The sequence below is a fragment of the Myotis yumanensis genome, unplaced genomic scaffold (genome assembly GCF_028538775.1).
Source record: "Myotis yumanensis isolate MYYU_CA2020_CCGP unplaced genomic scaffold, mMyoYum1.0.hap1 SCAF_14, whole genome shotgun sequence".
Taxonomy (NCBI): Eukaryota; Metazoa; Chordata; class Mammalia; order Chiroptera; family Vespertilionidae; genus Myotis; species Myotis yumanensis.
The window spans coordinates 13,226,678-13,233,963 of record NW_027223765.1 but is presented as its reverse complement, the minus strand read 5'-3'; the positions used below and the strand labels follow the sequence as shown (position 1 = coordinate 13,233,963).

At 40.0% G+C, this 7,286-nt stretch overlaps 1 pseudogene; it reads right to left on the bottom strand.

Moving 5' to 3' along the window:
- Positions 1 to 6,623: 6,623 nt before the first annotated feature.
- Positions 6,624 to 6,836, bottom strand: LOC138992762 (large ribosomal subunit protein eL38-like; annotated as a pseudogene).
- Positions 6,837 to 7,286: the final 450 nt, after the last annotated feature.

Sequence of the window (7,286 nt, the reverse complement as noted above, 5' to 3'; positions counted from 1 at the left end):
AAGCTCTGCTGCTGCCAGACTGAACTCCACCCCTTGCAGTCTTCTGCCTCCAGGCTTAGCCCTTGCTGCTCTCCCTGTCCTCACACCCTTTCCTTTTGATGCCTGCAAAACTTCTACTCAGCCCACAGCTGAGAAGCAAAGCCAATCAATCTACTACATAGCCCCCTATAATTAGAGAGATACAAACAGACACTGCTTAGAAAACTTGCTCAAATTTCCTCCAAATCCCAAGACAGGATTGGAAGGCCCTTCTATGTCCTCTCACGGAAGTCCACTTGTATACTTAACATCTGTGCTGTATTTGCCTGTTGGTCTCCCCACTGTAAGCAACCGACAGTCAGGGACATTGTTGGGATCACACTTGTATCCCAACTTCTGGCACTTTCCGTATATGTAGAAAACGCTCAATAAATATTTGTTGAAAGAAGGAATCCATGCAAGCCCTGTGGCCTCTGGATTGTTAGGAAGTGCCAGTTAGCTGCAGGGAAAAGAAATGTTGTCTCCCAGCATTGTTCTGAACAGTTGGACAGGTTGTACACTTCATAGCTTTAAGAAAACATGATTCAAAGTGAATGGCACTCCCAGGGACCAGGTGGAGAGACCCTTCTCCACCTCCAGATTATCTTTCCTTGAGGGAAGGAATCCTTCCTTATTCCCTTCAGTTCTGCATACAGCACCTAGCACAGTACTCCATGCCCAGTAGATCCAACTGGCTATTAAAAGAATGGATGCATATATTCAAGTGAACTTTTCATAAGGTTGTGGTAACTAAAGGATTGATCTTCTTCACATTAGGGATATTTTCACCTTTACAACTATGAGAAATGGTCAAAAATGCTGTCCTGTCTTCCCTACAGACATTCATTCAACAAAATTTGCTGAAATAGCTACTATGTGCCAGGCACAGGCACTGCGTTGGACACTGAGGATACAGCAGTGATCAAAACAAAGACCCTGCCCTCATGGAGCTTCCATTCTAGTGAAGAAAAAACAATAAACAAATGAGCAAAATACGTGTATAATATATGTCAGATAGTGGGAAATATGAAGAAAATGAATTCCATATTAGGGGACAGAGGGAAATTGGGAGCAGTTGTAGACAAGATGGGTAGGGTAAGCCTCTATGAGGGAGTGATACTGAAACGGCCCTAAATGAATGAAGCGAAGAAGTGAGCATGCACATATCCAGGAAGGGAAATGCATACCAGGCTGCAGGCAAGGTGAGTGGAAAGGCCTGACTGTAGGAATGAGCTCCATGTGCTTGGTAAAGAACAAAGAGGCCAGAAGTAAATGGAGAGTGGCAGACAAAAAAATACCAGAAAAGTCTTGCACTCTGGTCTCCTTTTTCTAGGGTCCAAGGAGATGACAAGCTCTTCAGTTAAAAATCAGTTCTTAAGCCGCAGCAATCTTGAGGAAGAACAAAGTTGGAGGAATCACAATACTAGATATCAAGCTATACTACATAGCCACTGTAATCAAAACAGCCTGGTACTGGCACAAGAACAGGCATATAGATCAATGGTACAGAACAGACAACCCAGAAACTGACCCAAATCATTACAATCAATTAATCTTTGATAAAAGAGGCAAGAGCATACAATAAAGTCAAGACAGTCTCTTCAATAAATGATGTTGGGAAAATTGGACAGCTACATGTAGAAAAATGAAACTAGACCACCAACTTACACCATACACAAGAATAAACTCAAAATGGATAAAGGATTTAAATGTAAGTCGTGAAACCATAAAAATCCTTTAAGAAAACATAGGCAACAAAATATCCGATATCTCACATAGCAAAATTTTTACTGATACAATGCCTAGAGCAAGACAAACATGGAAAATAAACAAATGAAACTACATCAAAATAAAAAAGCTTATGCACAGCCAAAGAAATCCGCGCCAAAATGAAAACGGAACCTACTGTATGGGAGAATGTATTTGCCAATGATACATCTGATAAGGGGTTAATATCCAAAATATATAAAGTACTCATACAAATTAACAAAAGGAAAACAAACAACCCAATCAAAAAATGGGCAGAAGACCTAAATAGACACTTCTCCAAAGCGGACATACAAATGGCCAAGAGACATATGGAAAATTGCTCAATGTCACGAATCATCAAAGATGCAAATTAAAATGATAATAAGGTACCACCTCATACCTGCCAGAATGGCTACCATCAATAAATCAACAAACAACAAGTACTGGTGAGGATGTGGAGAAAAAGGAACTCTAATACACTGCTGGTGGGAATGCAGACTGGTACAGCCACTATGAAAAACAGTGTAGCGTTTCCTCAAAAAAGTAAAAATGGAACTAGGAATATATCCTAGGAAACCTGAAACACCAATCAGAAAGAACATATGCACCCCTATGTTCATAGCAGCACTATTTACAATAGCTAAGATGTGGAAATAGCACAAGTGCCCATCAGTAGATGAGTGGATAAAAAATAAATAAAACAGTGGTACATTTACACCATGGAATACTATGCAGCTGTAAAAAAAAAAGAAGGATCTCTTACCCTTTGAGGCAGCATGGAGGAACCTAGAAAGTATTATGCTAAGTGAAATAAGCCAGTCAGAGAAAGACAAGTATCACATGATCTCACTTATATGTGGAATCTAATGAACAAAATAAACTGACAAACAAATAGATCCAGAGTCATAGAAGCATCAACAGCCTGAGAATCCTCAGAGGGAAGAGGGTGGGGGAGGGAAGAGATCAACCAAAGAACTTATATGCTTTATATTCATAAGTCATGGACACAGACAATAGTGGGGTAAAGGTCTGGGGAGGAGAAGGGAGTGGGGAGGAGGGGTGTCAATTGGGGAAAAAGGGAGGACATCTGTAATACTTAAAACAATAAAGATAAATATATTAAAAAATCAGTTGACTATTTTTTAGTCATTCCTTACCTCAAGCTAACCAGTTTAAAGCATTATTCAAGAGATACCTTTTTTAAAAAATCTTTATATTCCAGGCCTATATCTTTTTGAAAACCCCAGATAAATATTTTTAGGAACAACAAAACAAAACAAGAAAACACACCTCTCATTTCTCCAAAGCAGTACAAGCTTTTTTTTTTTTTTTAAGGAATGTGAGTTTGGAGGGAATTGCTTCTCCATATGCCCACTCCTATCCACAACTAATTATAAATTGAAAAATGGCCATTTCCTGACCTTGCCCCAATTTGTGAGTATCTCCTCTGTGTTAGCTATTGGCAGTCTGACTGAAAAGCAAGATGGCTCGGGCAAGAAGCAAACAAGAGTTTCAATATAAAAAACAAAGAAGGCTGAATTTTTATCTTTGCTTCTCTAAGCATGTGATGTAACAAGACAAGTTACCATTGCTCTTTACAAGGAGAACCTGGTTCAATATTAATACTTTTCATCTTAATAGGGGTTCTATTTGTTTCTTGTTAACCAAGTCAAATTTCATCAAAGCATTTCTTCTCTTATTCTCCAAGATACTTGTGGGCAGAGTATTATATTTAAGGCTCTACTGTCTTTTAGACAATAATTTCTGCACAATTTTTCCAACCATAGAATACTGAGCAATCTGGTCATGTGAAATAATTTATGATCAAATGGCCTCTGCTGGGAATATTTTTTCTCCGTATGCACCAAGTTATAACAGTGGAAAAACCCAAGTTAATTTCATTGTTCCCTATGATATCACCACATTCCCAGAAAATGATTGCTCATTTGGTAGGTTGAAATAATAGCCACATTAAGATTAGAGCTTCGGAAGTATCAAAGATAAAGAGTATAGTGACCTTGTAAACTGTGGTAAAAACATTGACTAGTCTGTCATAAAACCCTGACAAGAGGTGATAAAACTATAGTAAACATGACTCTCCTTTTCCTAGCCCATTCCAAGAAGAAATGTGTAGTTCAGAATTTTAAAGACCGGGAAGAGAAAAAGTCCACCTGATATCTTGGCGAATCTCTTATTAAGTCATTTTCTTCTCCTCCTTCTTTTTATTGGCTCTCTGTTCTGTGGCAGTATTTCTATTTACTTGGTTTTTTCATTTAGAAATATATTCTTTTCCTCCCCTTGCCTTACCACCTCAAAATTTGAGAAGGTATTGTTTCTCTCTCCCTTTTTTCTTCTATTTTATTATTCTCCTCAAAAATCTCTTCTCCTAAAAAAAAAAAAAATCTTCTCTTTCCTTTTATTCGTCCTCTCATAACTGATCAGAATACAGAATTCAAGTTTACTTTAAACTAGTGATTGCATCTCTGCAATTAGTTTATGTTCCGGATTCTTCTTTGTAAAATCAGATTTTGGAGGAGGAGAAGGGAATTAAACACTTTAGGGCCAGACATTATGCAAGATGCTTTGCAGACATAAATTCATTTAATAATTTTAACTGCCTATGGTAGATTCGATTATTGTTCAGAAATATTCACTCCCTCTCCCTCATTTTCTTGAGAAATGGATACTTCCTGCTCCAGTGATGTTGGATTTGCTCAAGTGACCTGCTTTGGCTGAATTTGGGCAGGGTCTACTTCCCCTCCCCTTGGCTTTGTTTTCAGTCATGTGACAGCTTTGGCCAATAGAGTGTTAGCAAGATGTGAGACAAGCAGAGACTTGAAATATAGGGGAAAACATTCTCAGAGAGCCCTCTGATCCCAGGAGGAGGAGGAGGCTCTCAGAGAACAAAACCACTCCAACTTAGATTAGACGACGCCCAGTTGATGCCAGCACCTCACAGATGCATGACCTACAGAAAGATTTATTGCTTTATGCCACTGAGATTTTGTGGCTTTTATCACAGAGCAATAGCTAACATGGCTATGAGGCAAATAGCATTATACCTTTTGAACCAAAAGTAAACAAAGTAAAAATCACGCCCATAGTTACACAGCTAGTATGCCGCAGAGCCAGGACTCATACCAAGTCTGTCTGATCTAAAATCCAATACTCTTTTACATGCATCACAACATGATTCTTCTTTAAACTTTATATTCCTCTATCCATCAAATAAACAAAATCAATTTGAGTTTTACTTTCATCTATCTCTTGGTTGATTTTTGCTGAGGTCAATAGCCCTCCCTACAAAGTGTCTTCATTCCACTGCCCAGAAATTTGACTTCCTAGAATCACATTTCTCCTTTATTCTGAGAATTCTCAATGTGGCCCACTGATGCAGGAATAACTGGTTATTCAAAAAAAAATGTCGTTTTTATATACGGAACTTGTATTTTTAAGCTCAGAATTCATCAGATTTGAAAAGCAAGTGCTGGATACAATTGTGTGATGGGTAATCATTCCCTCCCCTCCTCTAGCCTAGAGGGGAGCCCATGATAAAGCGAAAGTGTTCTGAGTAGTGGGCCCTGATAACAGTTCCCAGCACTTGGCAGGAATTGGCATAAACTGCTGAGTCACGTCATTATTTGTCAGACTTGATCATGCTGAAGAGAAATACCTGAAATATGAGGAAACAGGACAATCACAGTGCCCGTTATTTTTAAAGGCCATTCAAGAGTGGTTATTCAAGAAAGACCAGTTTAACTTCGATATCTACAAATGCACTAGAAAAAAAAAAACAGCCAATTTGAAATGATGCTATAATCAATCCCATTGCCAGTTAAATGGGTACCCACTTTGCTAGCTTAACCCTCTATTGTAAGTCTCTAAATATCACTAACGGTGGCTATGAAGTTGATAGGGAATACTGTTTGGGGTTTGTTTGTTTTATAAATCCATCTTTGAAATACAATTTAGAGTTTCTCAACTTGGGCACTATTGACATTTTGGCCCAAATAATGCTTAGCTACGGGAGCTGCCCTAGGCACTGTAGATGTTTAGCAGTATACCCTGGCCTCCACGAACCAGATGTCAAGTCCCCAAACATTGCCAAATGCCCCATGGGGGCCCAAAAGTTGCCTCTTGTTGAGAATCACTACTTTTAATTATATTCATTTGGTATAACGAACTATGAGGTAACCTGCTTTCTTCCAGCCTTACCAGCCTTTGTGTATGTTCTCAGTAGGCCTTGCTCACACTGATATATAGACTGTCAGGCCTCCTCAAAGCCCCAGAGTCTCACTCTGTTCCTTTTGGGAATCAGAAGGACTGTCCCAAATACATTTTTAAGGAAGTCTTCAGCTACTATTAACACATGGTGATTGCAATTCTTCCCTGGTGTGCCTCAGCCTTCTCCCCATGCCCTGTCCCCTCCTGGTACCTGCAACCTGGTCAGCCATTTGAGGATACCTCCCAAGACGGTACTGCCTCCAGGAGTGGTGGGAGATATCGGCCGTGATACCTTTGTGCACCTCCTGGGGTCCTCAGTGCGCCAGAACCATTCTGGTCTCTTGCAGGAGGAACTCTGTGTCCCATGCTCCCTCACCTGGGCATCAAAGAATACTATTTGTGCCTTACCTCCCCACTCCCATCACACAGAAACAGCCTGGAAAAGCTTCCTCTGGGCTCAATGGTTCTCAAACCATTAGATGCACCCAGGTAAGTTCAAGCCCCCAGCAGCTAGCCTAGGTTAGATGCCCGCTGGGGAAGGGGGAAAAGTTTGGATCTCCTTCCAGGTTAGGGCACAGGGAGGGTCTTAATGGAGAATTTTTAATATTTTAATATAGATCAGTGTGTCTGATTCATTTTGGCTCGTTCACTGCCAAACCTGGGGGCAGGGACTGCTTCAGTTTCTCGGCCTTCTCTTTGTCTGTGATAACCAAGGTATAAAAGTATCTGCTGCATCGGACTTTGAACTTCACATCATCCTTATTTGTCTTGATCTTGACAGACTTGGCATCCTTTCTCCTGGCTGTGAGTAGGAAGACCTTGATTTCCTCAATTTTTCAGGGCATGGTTATGAGGTGCAGAGACCTCACTTCTGGCACCTCCAATTATCCCCTTATTCTCTGTGTACAGCCCAAGAGGCACTTAACAGCCAGTCGCTTGTGAATTTAAAAGGTGAATGCTGACTGCTTTGACCTCTGGTGATTCTCTAAGCTCACCTCCACCCCCACTGCCCTCCTAACAGCAATGGCCATCTATCACATGACTCTGTTCAATGAGTACAGTATACGGTTCAACATCCTCGCAGATTTGGTGGGATCAGACTAAATCTACCCAGGAAGAAAATGTCATTTTCTACTTTCATAATAGACTTTTGAAGAAACGTATAATATTACTATCCTTCTTTATGAAAACCTATATTGCAAAGGACGAACTGCTAAGCCAAAGCAGATCAATAAGTATGACAGCATGGCTCATCTGAATTCTAGTTTTAGCCAGTTCTATCTTCAAAATAGATA